Source organism: Pecten maximus, chromosome 7 (genome assembly GCF_902652985.1).
Source record: "Pecten maximus chromosome 7, xPecMax1.1, whole genome shotgun sequence".
NCBI lineage: Eukaryota > Metazoa > Mollusca > Bivalvia > Pectinida > Pectinidae > Pecten > Pecten maximus.
Window position 1 is genome coordinate 8,807,177 of NC_047021.1, and position 18,849 is coordinate 8,826,025.

The window sequence follows — 18,849 nt, forward strand, 5'->3', positions numbered from 1 at the left end:
AACTTAACAGAAGCAGAAGCCAAAGGCTCATAAGGAGACCTTGTAAGAGAGTCCAAAACTAAAGCCAAGTCCCACTGGGGTGTCAAGATTCTTACCTTAGGCTTCTCCAACGAAAAAGACCTGAGGAGATTAGAGAGAGTGGAACATGTTCCAACATCTGAACGACCCCGAAAAGAAAATACATTGGCTAAGGCTGAACGATAGCCTCGAATGGTGCTAGGCGCTAGTTCCCTAACCTTAAAAAGGTAGAGGAAAAACTCCGCTATTAACTGAATAGAGGCACCGAGTGGATCAATCTTCCTGCTGATACACCAACTGCAGAAGACTGACCATCTGGACTCATAGATGGCAGATGAGGAAGATCGAATAGATCTTGTGATGCCATCGGTAACTTCTGCAGAAAAGCCTGCCTGCAAGAGACAGACCGAGATAGCCTCCACGCGTGAAGGTGCAGGTGTTCCGGATTGGGGTGAAACTGTCTGGATTTGGGCTGGCTGAGGAGATTCCACCTGGCCGGAATGGCCAAGGGGAGATCTACCAGCAAATCCAGAAGAGCCGGAAACCAAGGCTGTCTGGGCCACAGAGGTGCTATCAGGAGAACCGAGCAATCGTGATTCCTGACCTTGTGAAGTACCCTGCCCAGGAGGTTGAATGGAGGGAAGGCATATGCCAGAAGACCCTCCCAGCTCAGGGATAGAGCATCTACTTCCCAAGCCAAAGGATCCGGAACTGGAGACACGAACGTCTGAATCTGGAAATTCAGAGCTGTGGCAAACAGATCTACAAGAGGAGTCTCCCAAACCATGCAGATGGCCCTGAATATAGACCTGTTCAGGGTCCATTCTGTGATAACTGGACTCCGTGATCTGGATAGCGTGTCTGCTAAAACATTCAGGTGCCCTGGAAGATGCCTCACTGAGAGGGACAGACCCATATCCTGACAAAGAAGAAGAATCCTGATAGTGAGGGCACATAGCTTGTGAGACTTTGTACCCCCCTGATTCTCCAAATAAGCTACCACTGTAGCATTGTCTGTAGCCAGACAAATGGACTGATCCTGCAGCAGAGGCTGTAGGGACTGAATGGCTAGCAGAACTGCTCTCATCTCCAGCACATTGATGTGTTCCTGGAGTTGAGCCCCCTGCCAGACCCCTGAACGACACTGACCGTTGAGGTAGGCACCCCAACCCGTCATAGATGCGTCCGTATACAGAGTTACTGTAGGGGAAGCTCTCTGAAGAGAGACGCCCTTCAAAACATTGGCCTCCAAAGCCCACCACATGGCCGAGGCCTTGACGGAAGCTTCCAATGGAATCCGAGCATCCCACTCGAGGGATGCAGGTTTCCATTTGGAAAGAAGAAACATCTGAAGAGGGCGAATATGGAGCCGACCCAGGGGTACGACATCCGAAAGGGAATTGAGGAATCCGAGAAGCCTCAGAAACCACCTGACCTGAATATAGTCCAGACTGTTGAGCAGAATAACCAACTCCTTGGCTTTCTGGAACTTGGACTGAGGAGGAAGAACGAGGCCCCGATCCGTAAGGAAACGGTTTCCCAGGAAAATGAAGTCCTGGGATGGAAGAACCTCGGATTTCTCCCGTGAAGGGATAAAACCTAGGCGTAGAAGAGTTGTCAAGACCGACCTGGTGCTGCAACGCAGAGAGACTGGGTCTATATGCAGCATCAGGGAGTCGTCGAAATAAATATGGATATCTACTCCGCGACTGTGTAAATAGCCCACAACCACCTGAAGTAGCTTGGTGAACACCAAAGGGGCGGTGGTCAGACCGAAGGGCATGGCCTTGAACTGGAACACTCTGCCCTGAGAAGTGAATCTCAGGAATTTCCTGACCGATTTCTTTATCGGTATATGGAAATAAGCGTCCTTGAGGTCGATTGAGGTCGCCCACATACCTGGAGCTACCGAAGTCAAGATACTTCGAGGTGTCTCCATTTTGAAGTGTGGCGAGACTACATGCTTGTTGAATGCACTGAGGTCTATAATCGGACGCCAGGCCCCGGATTTCTTCTTGACAAGAAACATCCGGGAGTAAAAGCCTGGAGTCCAGAGTGACCTTGGAAGCTCCTCCACAGCACCCTTGGCTATCAAGGAATTGACCTCGTCTAAGAGGGCTTGAGCCTTCTCTACATCGCCTGGTGGAGGAAAGAAGATAGGGTCCACAGACAGAGGAGGATCCTTCAAGAGAGGAATACCTAGACCCTCGGAAACCACCGAAATTGCCCACTTGTCCTTGGTGAGCTCCTTCCATTCTGGTAGGAAGGAGGATAGACGACCCCCGACGGGCAGATCTGGCTTTGGAAGCTGGAGACCTGACCATGGATCGTCTAATGGGGAGGACAAGTGACAATGAGGAACCGAGGGACTGAAAGAGTCAGGAACTCTGTCCCTTCTTGCTGGGATTCTTCTTTCCACCCCTTCCCCCTCTGTGACTCTGACTGCCCCGACCCCGAGAAGAGTGCCCACCTCGAACAGCCGAAGCTACAGGAGGCTGAGTCTGAGTCTGAGACCGAGTTGTCTGAGCACCCCTCTTAGGCTTACCTGGACGCTGCACCCGGCCAGGTTTAGGCTTAGCCCTAAGCTTCTCAAGCCTAGCTGAAGCCGCCTTGTCATTGTTGACTCGGTCCATGACAGAGGTGAGAATACCTCCAAACATTTCTGAGCCAGACAAGGGAGCAGTCATGAGATCGGAAATGAATGGCTCACCTACAGCTAGTCTGGGCTTCAGAACTGCTGCACGGCGGGCCAAAACAAAATCAGCAAGAACTGCCAAAATGAGCGCGGTTCCATCCATGTGGGCCCGGTTCATGGCCTTGCTGAGTTCAGCCAGAAGCTTAGTCTTGTTAGGTAGGCTCTCCTCAGAATGAGAAGATGCTACGAACAAAGCAGAGGAAAAAGAATCTGCATAAGCCAGCACATGAATGGCAAGACGAAGCAGTCTTTCCATGCGACTATGCTCCTTAGGAGATAAATGAACAATATCATTTGATCTCCCAGGCCAGCGATGGTCTAAGATAAGATCCACCTTGGCTGGAGTAGGTTCAACTGAGGAATTGTGCACAGAATATCGAGAAGGACTAAACCCCTCGATATCGCTAACCCCCAGAAGCAAACCAGAAAGATCCTGCTTTCTATTAGAAGAACCTTTGGCCTGCAGAACCTTTTCAATTTGGGCCAATGCTGAAGAGACCATAGTCCCTTCAGCCAAAGACCTACCTGATGCCTTAGCTTCTGGCTCCGAGGGAAGAAAGGCACTTAAAGTTGAAGTCCTTTCTGGGAGGCTAGAAGCAGAGGGAGGGGGACAAAATTCAACTCCCAAAAGGGAAGCAACCTCCAAACGAAGGCTACGAAAGGAATCAAGATTCCTCTCTGCCTGAGATGCAGCCAGACCTAAATCTGAGTCGGGGTTATCAGCCTCAGAGTGAAAAGACTCATGATCTGACCCCTCGGTAGGTACTGATGGGAGCCATGAGCGAGTCTCGGCATCCAAATCAGACCCAGCATCCAACGACAGAGTGTCCCCATCATCAGGCAAAGTCAGCTGACCAACATCCTCAGTCTCGGACTCCTCAAAATCCATATCCTCAGTCTCCTGAAGATCAGTTTGAGGAGACTGGCCAAAACTGGAGGTTGACCGAGACACAGTCTGGTCTGGAGCCTCCATTCTCCTACACTTAGAAGCAGAAGAAAGGCCAGCACTAAGATGAGAGAAGTTGACTTTACGCTTAACCCTGCTGGGAAGCGATGACCTGGGAGTCTCAGCCAATGTCTTCGAGGGACGGTGAACCCTTTTAGACTTAACAAGGCGTGAGCGAGAAGGGGGGGGACCCAACTCAACACCCGACTGATTATAGACAGCTGAGGAAACCCAAGGTTGACCAGTGTAACCTGGAAAGGTTTGACCATACCCAGGGTATGGAAATCCCATAGACTGGGAGGGGCCCCAGTGTTGGCCGAAGCCAGAATACTGGGGAGAAGGCAACATTCCGACACCCGCAGGACCAGGAAATGAATTGCCCCCTACTGGAGACCTGCCTGGCCAATATGGCTGAAAATGGCCAAAATTGCCAGGAGACTGCAAACTACCACCTAACCCGGGTGCAGAATGAGGGTAGGGATAAGGTGGGGGATGCCCTGGAGCACCCATAAACCCCACTGAGCCAGGAGCTCTAACTGGAGGAGGACCAGATAGAGGCAAGGCAGACCTAGGAACCGACGGGTGCATAACCCCGGAACCCAAACCAGACTCAAAATACGGTAAACCAACGCCTGGGAGTGAAACAGAGACACTCCCAGCTCCTAGTGCAGCCTCTCCAGAACCACCGTAAAAACTGGCAGTACCAGCCGGCCTACTGTCAGTGGGTACGCCGGCACCCCTCAATGGGGCCCGGGTCGCATGACTGGCCTGTTCGGTAACCATTCCGCTAACGGAGATGGTACCTGGACACTCGCTCCCTTCGACCTCCAAGGAGATTCCCGGGTGAGTGCCCTTCTGATGACCGATAGAACCCAAAGGCCCTACCGCCTCAGAAATATGTGTGTGAATAGGCTCCTCTGTAGCCAAAGAGTGCCTACCACCGTGAGACAAAATTACTTCCCCTTCAGGGGGTAAAAATGCCTCACTGCCAGGTGGGAGGCTGACAACAGCACCACACTGGACTTTAGGTTGACGTTTACTGTCTGCCCCAGACTTAGCACCCTTATTACGGGCGACAGACTGATGGGACAACACCCTGTCCCACAAAGTGTTTGACCATGTCAAACAGACGGAACACATGTTGTCCCGGGAGCAGCCTCGGCAGGTAGAACAGGTGTCATGGTCATCCCCATCGAGGATGACATGACCGCAGTCTCCTGGCCGAGTTTTTGGACCCGAAGTAAGTCTCTTACCTCGCATACTGCTAGGCGGGCAGCTTCCAGCAAACGAGAAAATCCAGCCAAAAAAACGGAAGAAAAATCCACCGATAAAATTACGGAAAAACGTCCCGTACACTGGAAATAAGTACAGAAAAGTACAAAATGAAAAAGAAATAAAACAACTGAGTTGACAAAAGCAAAACGGTAGCAAATAAAGCGAGAAAAATAGACACCGAAGTGGTCTACTAGACCGCGGTACCGTAGCGAGACAGTCCACGTGTGCAGTAACCACTCGACAAAAAAGACGAAATACGACACACAAACGGACTGACAGTTCAAACGAAAATGAAAAACTTGTCAACAAAGATGAGAATAACAAATTACGAAAGCAAAGCAAAAGAAAAACTAATTAAATGCAACAAAAACCCTGGGAAAACGAGCTGTCGTCAAAATCCTTCTGGGATGATGGCTGCCATAAGCGGAAGTGAGGTTTTGGGTCATGCGCGGTGCGTTCGTATCGGGCATTAAGGGTCCTCTCACGGAATATTTATTTTCATTTTTGTTATGCAAATTATGGGCTGCCGGAGGCGATACGCTATTATCTATATGGTGGTGAGCTATTATTGAAATAAACGCACTATTTTTCGTCCTCATGGAAAGCTTTATTTCGAATAACAGACTCCTTCCATGGATGAACGCAGCAGTCATGTACTATTACACTGTCATACTCCTGCTCCTGTACAAGGCATTATCCACTATGTTTCTTTAGTATATATTATAACTACCGTTTAATGTAAACATAAAACCAACATGTCATCAAGAATTAAGTATTTTTACTGCATAGCACAGCACTCTAACTGGACTGTTATTAATACACATTGTATTGTATACTATATAAAATGTGTTAGCTGTTTGAGGCATTGTTACACAGGAAAGAAAAAAGTCTGAAATAATGTAAATGTTCCTCTTCTGGGATCCTTTCCTTGAGATTTGACTGACAATACTGCAAGAACACTGATTTTCCAGGAGCTGATCAGGGTTCTTCTTGGGATTGACACTCTATAGTCCATCAAAAAGAAAAGAAAACAAAACAGTTAGTGATCTATTTACATATTGTAATGCTGGTTTCGGTGTAATAACTTAATAACTAGGACAGGCTGAGAGTTAATTGGGTTATTATAATTTATTAACTAGAACACTGAAAATTTAAAGGACCCCATCAATTTCATCATGAGGCAATAAATAATATATATCTCCCATAATCATCAAGAACCCATCTGCCTAAATCACCGAGTAATATTGGTTGGAGTTATATTGAAACAAAATCTGACCTTGGCCTTTGACCAAGTGACCTTGACCTTTGGTCAGTTGACTCCATGCATTATTATAATGTTTAATTCTGACCAACTTTGCTTTAGCCTTGAAACAAAATATTTAATCAGTGAAAAAACGCAAAATTTGACCTTGACCTTGTCAGTTTACACCTAGTTTAATTCCAACTAATTTGCTTCATCATGCCAAAACAAAATATTGATGAAAAGAAAAAAAAATTACCTTGACCTTTCAATCTAATGACCTTCATGAGCTTTGACCCTGGGTTTTGACATAATTTTGTGAACTGTACCTGGCCCATTTCGTGTAAATTTGTCAATAAATTCTAGAATTATTAGACAGCAGCAAAATTAGAGGGCTGGGAGACAGAAGTAATTACTATAGGCTAACAAACACAACTTATCATGTCAAATCAAAAAGAAGATACCCCCAGAGATATCATGTAATTGTATGATTATTATATAAATATCAATTTTATATATATCATATATACAAGACTGTTCTTTAGCCTAAGAAGGAAGAGAAAAGTGATTCCCAAATAAGGAATCACTTTTCTCTTCTTCTAGATCTTATTAATTTGAAAACAGAAGCCTAAAATGTTTCTTTTGAATAAGATCCATAAATAACTTTCTGAGAAACTTCAAAATTATAAAATTCAAAATGACTGTCAGCCATCTTGCATTGCATACAAGCTAATATATTGGGGGCGGGGATGATCAACTTAAAAGGGAAACTGATGGTGAGAGTAATCAATGTGTGTTAATTCAGCAATAAAACATTTTAAATGAATTCACATCAAATAAAAGAAGAAAGATTCTTCTCAAATTTTCCAATGGTCTATGTATAATAAATAAAATGTGCTAAAATTGTATATAGATTTTACTTTGTAGATCTATTTTAAATACGTATACTTTGACAAATTTTCAATTAGGACTTTATTTTATTGGATTTCCTTGAAATTTCACGCACACAACAAGTAACAATCCCTCTCATTTCTATATATATTTAATTTACCGTAGCCGATTCCGTAGATATTAATTGCATGTTAATTACATTTAAAAAAAAATAGTGTTGTGCGTATAATTAGGAATAAAGAACAAAATGTTCATACTTACCATAAATTATGGTGCATATATTCGTCTATTTCAGTAAAAAATAGTAACAAATGTACGGGAAAACATGAAAAAAATTATCAGGTAAAATAGCTGACGAATTATTGCCTACCCCAATATATAGTGGATCGAATTTCAAGAAAATCCATTGAAAAACGATATATATTATATATATTTTGGGACGTTCATACCAAACGCCATAAACGAAAAACGTGTATGGCCACATATATGTGTGAATCCATTTTAAATATATCATAATATTGACCCTGAATGTGAAGGTGAAGGATTAAAAAATAATCACTTGGCAAGCAAATTAAACTTACGATTGAAAGATGCAACATTTATAAATCGGCTGTGCGTAGGGGGCGGGTGGTCCGAGGATCATGAATGCTGGTGAATTTAGTCCTGAAACATGAAGTATTTCATATGAACATATTCACTTAATGTTGTTTAATGTATGACGATCGCGAGAGCGACAAAATCTGCGATTCGAAGACAAATTAGAACATAACTTACCCTGATTTCATGTTGTCCGATAATTCAGTGTTTGCCGGTGAAAGGGGTATCATAAGTCGCCAAAAGCTAGACAAATTTGATATTCTGTTCCCAGTTTGTCGATTGTATTCCGTGAGTGGGGAAATTAAATGTCGCCAATATATACCGTACTGTATATATAACGTGATTTTGTTCTAGGTCTAAGCTTTCATCACGTTTCCGTAAACAAACAAAATGGCCGCCACTTGTAATACAAATCTCCCGCTAAACTGAAGGGAGCGCCACCTGGCGGTGGGTATACATGTGTATAGTAGGGCCAAGTGAACGAAGAAGAAAAATGTCGAATAAAGTTATTAGGCCGCCTACGATATCATGAGAAATCCTATCGATATTATTATATATATATATTTTAGTTGTTGTTATATATTTTTATTTAATTATTATTATGATTACTGCAACATCGTACTCTTTCACAGTGCACATGATGGCACACATGCATAAGTGTCTGTACAGAGAAACTAACGTGTCATATGTTCGGTTATATTCTTGATACCGATAATATTGTGCACAGGTGAGATACCCAGGTAAACTGGCCAATGCAACAAATCATAGGCAGTCAGGCATGACAACGATGTAACTAATTAATTAACGCCCCAGGACACCGCTATGTCAGCAGGTGAACTGGACACTCCTCAGGTACACAGGTATTTACAAAATTCAATGAGTTCGGTACAGTAGACTGCCGCTAATTATATTCTAATTGATGCCCCGAGTATGAGGTCTTCAGTGATCAGCTTGTGTCTGACGGGGTCGGTTAACTTTTGGTGCGTGGTCCCACTTTTCGTGAGGTAGCCTACACACATGATGTGCACGTTTCAGTAACATCACTAACTAGGCTACTGTAATGCTACGAGATCAATTCTCCTGCAGATGTCCTTTGTGAATAATCTGACGATCTGGCTTATAGATATATGACCAATTGATTGTTTTGTTTAATGTGTTCACTGACAAAACATCGTGTGCGCTGTTTTCAGATTAAAATGTTTATTGCAATTTACGTCATATCGAGATCATAAAAACGCTTTACTTATATGGAGTTAAATCAAAGCGTCTGAGAGTTTGGACGATCAAAATGACACAAGTGTTACACACGTGTGTTTGTTTACCGCTGGAGTTTGTGTCCAATGCGGCATAATTGTGCATGCTACTACAAGATTAATGTCAAAAGCGCAAACATCCAGAAAATATGCGATGCACTGACAAAGACCATGCTATATTAATCCCATTGGGATGAATGAAGCTTGGGTTTTCCGGAAAATATTTTTGTGGGTGAGCGACCCATCGTCCCACGTGAAGTAAATTATATCATCATGTTCTATGTACGTACGTTTATGAACGTCTGTGTTGGGATATAACGAACTGCTTATCTTTAATAACAACTGAGTTTGTTCATGTCGTGACTTATCAATGCTAAGTTGTAATTATTCACGTCCTCTGAGCAATGATTGGTCCTCTGAGATAAAAAGATAAACTTTAAAAAAACTGCCCCCCCCCCCCCCAAAAAAAAAACCGCATTTCAAGGGTGTGAATATTGTACTAAAAATGCAATAAATTAAAAGTGAATACCTTTTTAGCCCACCATCATCAGATGGTGGGCTATTCAAATCGCCCTGCGTCCGTGGTCCTTGGTCCGTCCGTCCGTCCGTCCGTAAACAATTCTTGTTATCGCTATTTCTGAGAAAGTGCTAAAGGGATCTTTCTCAAATTTCATATGTAGGTTCTCCTTGGTGCCTAGTTATGCATATTGCATTTTGGGACCGATCGGATTACAACATGGCCGACAGGCAGCCATCTTAGATTTTGTCAATTGAAGTTTGTTATCGCTATTTCTGAGAAAGAACTGAAGGGATCTTTCTCAAATTTCATATTAAGGTTCCCCTTTGTGCCTAGTTATGCATATTACATTTTGGGACCGATCGGAAAACAACATGGCCGACAGGCAACCATCTTTGATTTTAACAATTGAAGTTTGTTATCGCTTTTTCTGAGGAAGTACTGAAGAGATCTTTCTCAAATTTCATATGTAGGTTCCCCTTGGTGCTTAGTTATGCATATTGCGATTTAAGACCAATCAGAAAACAACATGGCCGACAGGCAGCCATCTTGGATTTTGACAATTGAAGTTTGTTATCGCTATTTCTGAGAAAGTACTAAAGGGATCTTTCTCAAACGTCGTATGTAGGTTCCCCTTGGTGCCTAGTTATGCATATCGCATTTTGGAACCGATCGGAAAGCAAGATGGCCGACAGGCAGCCATCTTGGATTTTGACAATTGAAGTTTGGTATCGAGATTTCTCAGAAAGAACTGAAGGAATCTTTCTCAATTTTCATATGTAGGTTCTCCTTGGTCCGTCGTATTGCATTTTTGGACCAATCTGAAAACATTGTCGACAGACAACTATTATAGCCAAATCTCAAATTTCATATATAAGTTTCCCTTGTTTAAAAAGCACTGGAGGGATGTTTCTCAATTGATACAGATTAGTAAGAGGAAGGGAAAAAAAGAGAAAAGATCAATCTAACATGGAACCTATTAAGATCATTCAATGGTGGGCGCCAAGATCCCTCTGGGATCTCTTGTTTAATTTTAAATCTATATGTATGTTATTTATCAAAATATTTTTGATGCCTCTCTGGAATGAAAAATTTATCTATGCATGGACAATTCAACACACATTTCGGATTCCAATCACCTGTTACCTAGCTTACCTGTCGTTGAGGTCTTCTAAAGGCGATTCGCCTCTCTGACCCATCACAAATTCCCTACAGTTCACTGATAATTGTATTTTAATCAATTGTATGTACATTATTAAATTAAGATTTCCATTTAAATGAGGATTGGGCTTATATTGATTGAATTACCTGTAATAGAATTTCACTGTCACTGTCTTGTATAATTATTTGTGATTACATTTACAGTAATTATTATGTGTCATAAGCAAACATAAGATTTATTTAGTAATCTTATGGTTGTCCAGAAAAGATACAGACAAGTTTTGCTAAAAATAATCAGTCTTTTAAGATGTTGTAAATATTTTCTAAGTCCAGAAAAGGTACAAAAAAGTTATACCCGAAATTTTCAAAGTCCAGAAAAGGTACAAAAAAGTTATACATGCAATTTTCTAAGTCCAGAAAAGGTACAAAAAAGTTATACCTCAAATTTTCTAAGTCCAGAAAAGTTACACAAAGTTATACCTCAAATTTTCTAAGTCCAGAAAAGGTACAAAAAAGTTATACCTGAAATTTTCTAAGTCTAGAAAGGTACAAAAAAGTTACATCTAAAATTGTCTAAGTCCAAAAAAGTTATCAAAAGTTACATTCATTAATTCTAAGTTTTCAAAAAGGTACAAAAAAGTTATAACTTTTTTGTACCTTTTGAAAAAGGTACAGAAAAGGTACTAAAAAGGTACTAAAAGGTTATAACTTTTTATACCTTTTTTTGGTATGGGTAGCCGACTACTGGGGTACGGGGTTTTCTATGTTGATATAGCTGACTACTGAGGTACAGGGTTTTCTATGTTGATATAGCTGACTACTGAGGTACAGGGTTTTCTATGTTGATATAGCTGACTACTGGGGTACGGGGTTTTCTATGTTGATATAGCTGACTACTGGGGTACAGGTTTTTCTATGTTGATATAGCTGACTACTGGGGTACAGGTTTTCTATGTTGATATAGCTGACTACTGAGGTACAGGGTTTTCTATGTTGATATAGCTGACTACTGAGGTATGGGGTTTTCTATGTTGATATAGCTGACTACTGAGGTACTGGGTTTTCTATGTTGATATTTTCTATGTTGATATAGCTGACTACTGGGGTACGGGGTTTTCTATGTTGATATAGCTGACTACTGGGGTATGGGGTTTTCTATGTTGATATAGCCGACTACTGGGGTACAGGGTTTTCTATGTTGATATAGCTGACTACTGAGGTACAGGGTTTTCTATGTTGATATAGCTGACTACTGAGGTACTGGGTTTTCTATGTTGATATAGCTGACTACTGAGGTACAGGGTTTTCTACGTTGATATCAATGATCTGGACATACATTCAAGGTTATCCACAGAACACATATTTATTATTAATTTTTTTTTAGAAATGAGAGTAAGATCAAACCTTCAAAAAAACAAATAGATTGAAAAATGAACTAAGATATCACTTATTGTATTATATCACTTAATGTAGATTATTGATATCACTTATTGTAGATTATTGATATCACTTATTGTAGATTATTGATATCACTTATTGTAGATTATTGATATCACTTATTGTAGATTATTGATATCACTTATTGTAGATTATTGATATCACTTATTGTGTGTTACTGATATCACTTATTGTAGATTATTGATATCACTTATTGTAGATTATTGATATCACTTATTGTAGATTATTGATATCACTTATTGTAGATATTTGACATCACTTATTGTACGCTATTGATATCACTTAATGTTGATTATTGATATCACTTATTGTGTGTTACTGATATAACTTATTGTAGATTATTGATATCACTTATTGTACATTATTGATATCACTTATTGTACGTTATTGATATATTTAATATCTACGATGCATTTCCTCATGCATTCGAGACAAATAATGAATTAGTTTTCAGATTCAAGACCTGTTTTATGAGATAGCCAGCAGAAGGTATAGATTATTTAATGTTTCAAACTGTATAGCCTTTGGACAATACACAGGTTTGTGTTCAGGGTGCGAAGGTCAAGGACATATAAGGTCACCATAACTATTCATATTGGACTAATGGTTGGGAACATCTCAAAACCATTTAAAAAAAAACTTTTAATTTCCAAACAAAAGCTTTTTAACTTGCGTTAGCTTTAAATCAGCACACAAGGGGATTTGTATTGTGTGTGATGTATTGTAATTAATGTAATTTTCTTGTATGTGCATGGGTATACATCACTTTGTTTGATTTTTAATTTACAAATATTTAATTAACAAATAAAAATTTCAGAGTGTTTGATATATTAGTATTTCTTACGACTTGATATTACATAAATGAATTATACGCTTGTTGGAAATCGTATTAAATGTCTCCAAGATGACAGACAATGTGTAATTCACTGAGACTCTTGTATAAATGCTGGTACCACTGTGTCCATTATGATAATTGGCGTTGGCTGATGTCTATAAGTAGGATATGATTAAACTTATAAGCTCGTTTTTTAATTATTGTGATTTTCTGGCACTCATCTTTGATTTAATACCAGTAAAATTGAAGATTTCCAAACAACAGGTTAATGTCTACTGGGCATTAGTTATTAGGTCATCTGACCCAAAGGGTCAGGATGACCTATAGCCATCGTGTTGCGTCCGTCGTTGTCCGCCGTCCACCATGTGCCGTGCGTAAGACTTTTTATTTCAAAATGCTACTCCTCCTTAACCCTTGGGTTGATTATGTCCATATTTGGTTTGAAGCATCATTGTGGCAGGGCAATCTTATGTGATATAAATGAGGCTGGTTTGACCCATGGGGGCCGGAGGGGTGGGGCCCCAAAAGGGAACTTTGGTGTGAAACATCATTTGGGGAGGGCAATCATATTTTATATAAATGAAGCTGAGGTGACCTAAGGGGCCCAAGTGGCGGGGCCCGAAAGGGGAAATTTGGTGAATTGTTGCTTTAAAACCCTACTCCTCCTTAACCCTTAGATGGATTACATCCAAATTTGGTGTGAAACATAAATGGAGCAGGGCAATCATATTTTATATAAATGAGACTAGTGTGACCCATGGGACCTGAGTGGTAGGGCCCAAAAAAGGGGAACTTAGTCAAAATTTTGCTTTAAATTGCTACTTTTCCTAAACTTTTCATTGGATTTCATTTCTTTATATTTTAATCGAGCAGGAAGGTTATGTCTAAGCATTCGATTCTTCGTGTGTAATTTGTGGTTTTGTCAGACCTTACCTGTAGTGTTTTTACCTGTGCTTGTCATCGATGCGATTGTTACTGATCTGTTCAGACGTACTAAAGAGTATTTAAAATGGTGTGTCTTCACCGGGAATCAAACCTGCAACCTAAAGCTTAGTGGCCAGTCACACTACCATCTGAGTTACATTATCACACTTAACTTCAGGAAGTTTTTTTTATCAGTTTTAAGGGGTACCAATTGCGTTGATTCATTTTCTGTTGAAATAGCAATCCCAACTGCAAAGCCAAATGTACATCGCTTGAATCAATCAACATCACCATGCATTAAAATAAAAATAAAATTAAAAATTAACAAATGAATAAAAACAACAACAAATAAAAACATAGTTATGATTAAATTAAAATCAGTTAAGACTGGAACAAGAACCAGATCATATTTATTATAATGTTATAACAGCCATACCTGAATCATAGTAATGATCGTTGGTACATCGTTGGTACCAACCATCTCTGACGTCCCTGCCTCGTCTAACATATCAGTAATATCAACTGCTTCATTTAATGGGTTTTTTTTTCACAATCCGGATTGGCAGAAAAAGTGTTTTCTGTTATGAAAATGTCTTCGTTTTCCCTTTTATGTATGTATTCCTCATATAAGTCCAAATATTGACTCATTATGCTATCCGAGTCATACTCTGCATCCATTTTCCTTTACATGTAATTTGATACAAAGGAAACTAACTTCCGCTCCTGCAATGTGCATGAAGAAAAAAACAGTCTATGTTCAGAATGTATCTATTTTGAAACGAAAATATAAGAATAAGTTAAAAGCAAAAAATTGATGATAACAACATCCCATTTTATGTAGATAATTTGTTTATTTGTCATCGAGAGGAAAGTGTGGTCTGTTTGGATAAACAAAAGATCAAGCACCTGACATGTGACAAGCTGTTCACGAGAAGAGAAACGTTGAAGTGGTCAGTTGGAGTAGGAAATTAGTATATGATAAACCACTTAGAGAAATGGAGGTAATAACTCAGAAAGACCTGATATCTGTATTTGAAGATGTTACCAGTAATGTAGCCCATTCCAACACATTATATGTACCCTAATGATATACAGTGGTCCCCCTCTTATGAGACCACCTATGGGACAGGCATCAGGTGGTCTTATAACGGGGGTGGTCTTTGTTGAGAGTTTTGTCATCTGAGTGATGTCAATGAGGTCAATGATAACACAAGCTAGTACATATTACATTATATACATAGACAATTCATTGTGTTAAGTTAAAATGTGTTTTTCAATGTTCTCTGTCAGTAATGTTTTGAATTTGGTTTACTTGTTGCATGTGTAAATTATTTCACAAAATTAAAGTGTTACGTTATATCTCGAATAATAAGCAAAAACGTAAATAGGCACGCTTGAGTGCAGGATCCACAAAATTACTCCCTCATCCCTGAAAAATGTTGATCTCTAATGTTAAATAAAATACAGAAAATTTGCAGGTATGAATAGCTGAAAAGCAACAACAAAACTAGTTATAGAAAAAATACTTTAATCTGTTATTGTAAGCCGTAGTCCGAATTTTCTGACGATCTTACTACGTAGATACAAGGCAGCTTGCGATATTAATTAACATCAGAACCCTCGGATTATGTAAGCCGTTGAAGAGAAAATAAAAAATAATCCAAGCTCGGGATCTGAGTTCGGCGTTTTACCGACATTGGTTCCGATGCAATCTTTCTTGCATTACCACCATTGTGTATCATTTCTAAAACACCGATCTTTTGTTCAAATGTAAAAAACTTTTCGTTTCTTGCTGGCTGCTGAGGATGTTCAGCCATCTTTGTAATAAATTGTTTTCATTACCGACAACGATGCGCACGCATACAGGTAACAGGGGAGGTCACTCTAATGGAATTTCATCACGTTGTCGTATACTGTAGGCCTGCGTTGTACGTACAATTTAATAATAGCTTTGTATAATGGATACATCGTGTACAGATTCCACAATATATTAAATTTGTGAAAATCACAACAAACCATTTGTCTACAAAAGGTAGGAGTAATTATCTTGTTTGTAAAAACATCGGTGGACAAAACAGCTCACTAGCTGGCTATCGCAGTGTAAACAACCTGTCAATCCAATGTGTCAAATTTTACCTGGGTCCATGAATTTCAATGAGCTGCACATAACACGCTTTTATTATTGATTATTCTATAATTTGAATGTCTTAATGAAACGTTGCAAAAATCTTGGTCGTTCACGAGAGGGATACCAAAGTACATTTCACGTTTTTGGGACATGATTTAGTGGTCGTTGGTCGGGTTAGCGGGGTGGTCGTTTAGAAGGGGTAATTTATCGTTGGAAAACGTCGGTGATCGCGAAACTTGGTCGCATACAGGGAGTGGTCGTTCTTGAGAGTGGTCGTAAATAGGGGGACCACTGTAATCTACATTGTCTTAATTCTCTTTTTGAAAAAAACTCTTCAAAAGTATAAGAAAGTAAGAATTACCAAGTGGAAGTGGAACCTTGTTGTCAAAATCCTGAATCGGCTGTTTACTCTAGGTGTTTAATGCTCTGTATAAAAGCACTTAAATTAAATTTAAGCTGAATATTTATTTGAAAACATTGCTTGGGAATTCTACTGTATAGGGGTTTGATTTGTAATGATCCTTTAATGTTTTACACATGTTTTTTTTACCAAAATAAAGAAAAAAGTGGGTTTTATGACAAGGGTAAGCTTTATTTAGAACCTGCAAATTAATGACGAGCACTTCCTGTCTCCAGATTGATGACTTCCTCTTTAACCTTCCACAGGAAACATTAAAATGCTATTGATTTAATTATAGTGGAAGATTCTTTGATAATCTTCTACTATAATCACATTTTCTACCACACTATGACCACACACTCCTTGTTCCTGTGATGTCAGTTTCTGTTGTCCAGTGTGGGTACGGCTTGTATTTGATTGTTTCTAGTTATTTGTATTTGTTAGGTTAATTCTGCTGTTTTTTCCCACTCTTAGAGCATCTGGTGCCTGATGTCCTTTGTAAGTATCTGGTTTCTGAGGGTCCTTGTTAGGTTTCTGGTGTCTGAGGGTCTTTGTTAGTGTCTGGTGTCTGAGGGTCCTTGTTAGGTTTCTGGTGCCTCAAGTCCCTGTTAGTGTCTGGTGTTTCAGGGTCCTTGTGAGGTTTCTGGTTTTTCAAGCCCTTGTAAGTGTCTGGTGTCTGAGGGTCCTTGTTAGGTTTCTGGTGTCTGAGGGTCCTTGTGAGGTTTCTGATGCCTCAAGTCCTTGTGAGGTTTCTGGTTTTTCAAGCCCTTGTAAGTGTCTGGTGTCTGAGGGTCCTTGTTAGGTTTCTGGTGTCTGAGGGTCCTTGTGAGGTTTCTGGTGTCTGAGGGTCCTTGTGAGGTTTCTGGTGTTTGAGGGTCCTTGTGAGGTTTCTGGTGTCTGAGGGTCCTTGTTAGTGTCTGGTGCCTCAAGTCCTTTGTTAGTGTCTGGTGTCTGAGGGACATTGTTAGGTTTCTGGTGTCTGAGGGACATTGTTAGGTGTCTGAGGGACATTGTTAGTGTCTGGTGTCTGAGGGTCCTTGTTAGTGTCTGGTGTCTGAGGGTCCTTGTTAGTGTCTGGTGTCTGAGGGTCCTTGTTAGTGTCTGGTGTCTGAGGGTCCTTTGTTAGTGTCTGGTGTCTGAGGGACATTGTGAGGTTTCTGGTGTCTGAGGGACATTGTTAGGTGTCTGAGGGACATTGTTAGTGTCTGGTGTCTGAGGGTCCTTGTTAGTGTCTGGTGCCTCAAGTCCTTTGTTAGTGTCTGGTGTGTCGGGGTCCTTGTGAGGTTTCTGGTGTCTGAGGGTCCTTGTGAGGTTTCTGGTGCCTCAAGTCCTTGTTAGGTTTCTGGTGTCTGAGGGTCCTTGTGAGGTTTCTGGTTTTTCAAGCCCTTGTAAGTGTCTGGTGTCTGAGGGTCCTTGTTAGGTTTCTGGTGTCTGAGGGTCCTTGTTAGTGTCTGGTGTCTGAGGGTCCTTGTTAGTGTCGGGTGTCTGAGGGTCCTTGTGAGGTTTCTGGTGTCTGAGGGTCCTTGTTAGTGTCTGGTACGTGCCTCAAGTCCTTTGTTAGTGTCTGGTGTGTCGGGGTCCTTGTGAGGTTTCTGGTGCCTCAAGTCCTTGTGAGGTTTCTGGTTTTTCAAGCCCTTGTAAGTATCTGGTGTCTGAGGGTCCTTGTTAGGTTTCTGGTGTCTGAGGGTCCTTGTTAGTGTCTGGTGTTTGAGGGTCCTTGTTAGTGTCTGGTTTCTGAGGGTCCTTGTTAGGTTTCTGGTGTTTGAGGGTCCTTGTAAGTGTCTGGTGTCTGAGGGTCCTTGTTAGTGTCTGGTGTCTGAGGGTCCTTGTTAGTGTCTGGTGTGTCAGGGTCCTTGTTAGCCTGCCTGGCTGAATCTCTTTTCCCTCATTCCTTATTCCTTCCACTATAGGGTTTCTTCCTTATGCCCTTGTTTTCTCTGCCCTCTTTCCTTTTCCCTAATGATTCCCTCAATCTTTATTTCCTATCCCTCATTTCTTCCATCTGTCTGCAATGAATCTCTCCCATCTAAATGTTCTCTTCCATCTGTGTGCCATAAATTGCTCTCTTCTAAATGTTTAAAATATATCTAAATATTTTTTTTAGATTAGGTTAGGTTAGATTTATTTTCTGGTGCAGGATGTAATATACCTCTATACCACACTCAATACACAAAATTTAATGATACAGATTTTGCCACATCACTGAATTGTAGCTTTAAAATGGTACAATATATCTTGATTTTCCCAGTGATTATCCATCCTATTTCTAAAAGTGGTCACATTTTTCACCGATATCACTTCCTCTGGGAGACATGTCTGTCCTTACTGAGGAAAATTTGCCGATATAACATTTTTGAATGCCCTCTATTACTTTGATGAGATGCCATATTATCCCATCGTTTTACGAAGGTACTTGCCGCTTTGCTATACATGTTTTTAGCTCACCTGGACCGAAGGTCCGGTGAGCTTATGCCATGGTGCAGCGTCCGTCGTCCGTCGTCTGTCGTCCGT

The 18,849-nt window shown here is 40.7% G+C and overlaps 1 long non-coding RNA gene across 1 annotated transcript; it reads right to left on the reverse strand.

Moving 5' to 3' along the window:
• Nucleotides 1-5,519: 5,519 nt before the first annotated feature.
• On the reverse strand, nt 5,520-8,089 carry LOC117331523. Its single transcript, XR_004533567.1, has 3 exons — nt 7,840-8,089; nt 7,647-7,728; nt 5,520-5,938 (listed from the first exon to the last, which is right to left on the reverse strand). It is a non-coding gene; the product is annotated as an uncharacterized LOC117331523 (long non-coding RNA).
• Nucleotides 8,090-18,849: the final 10,760 nt, after the last annotated feature.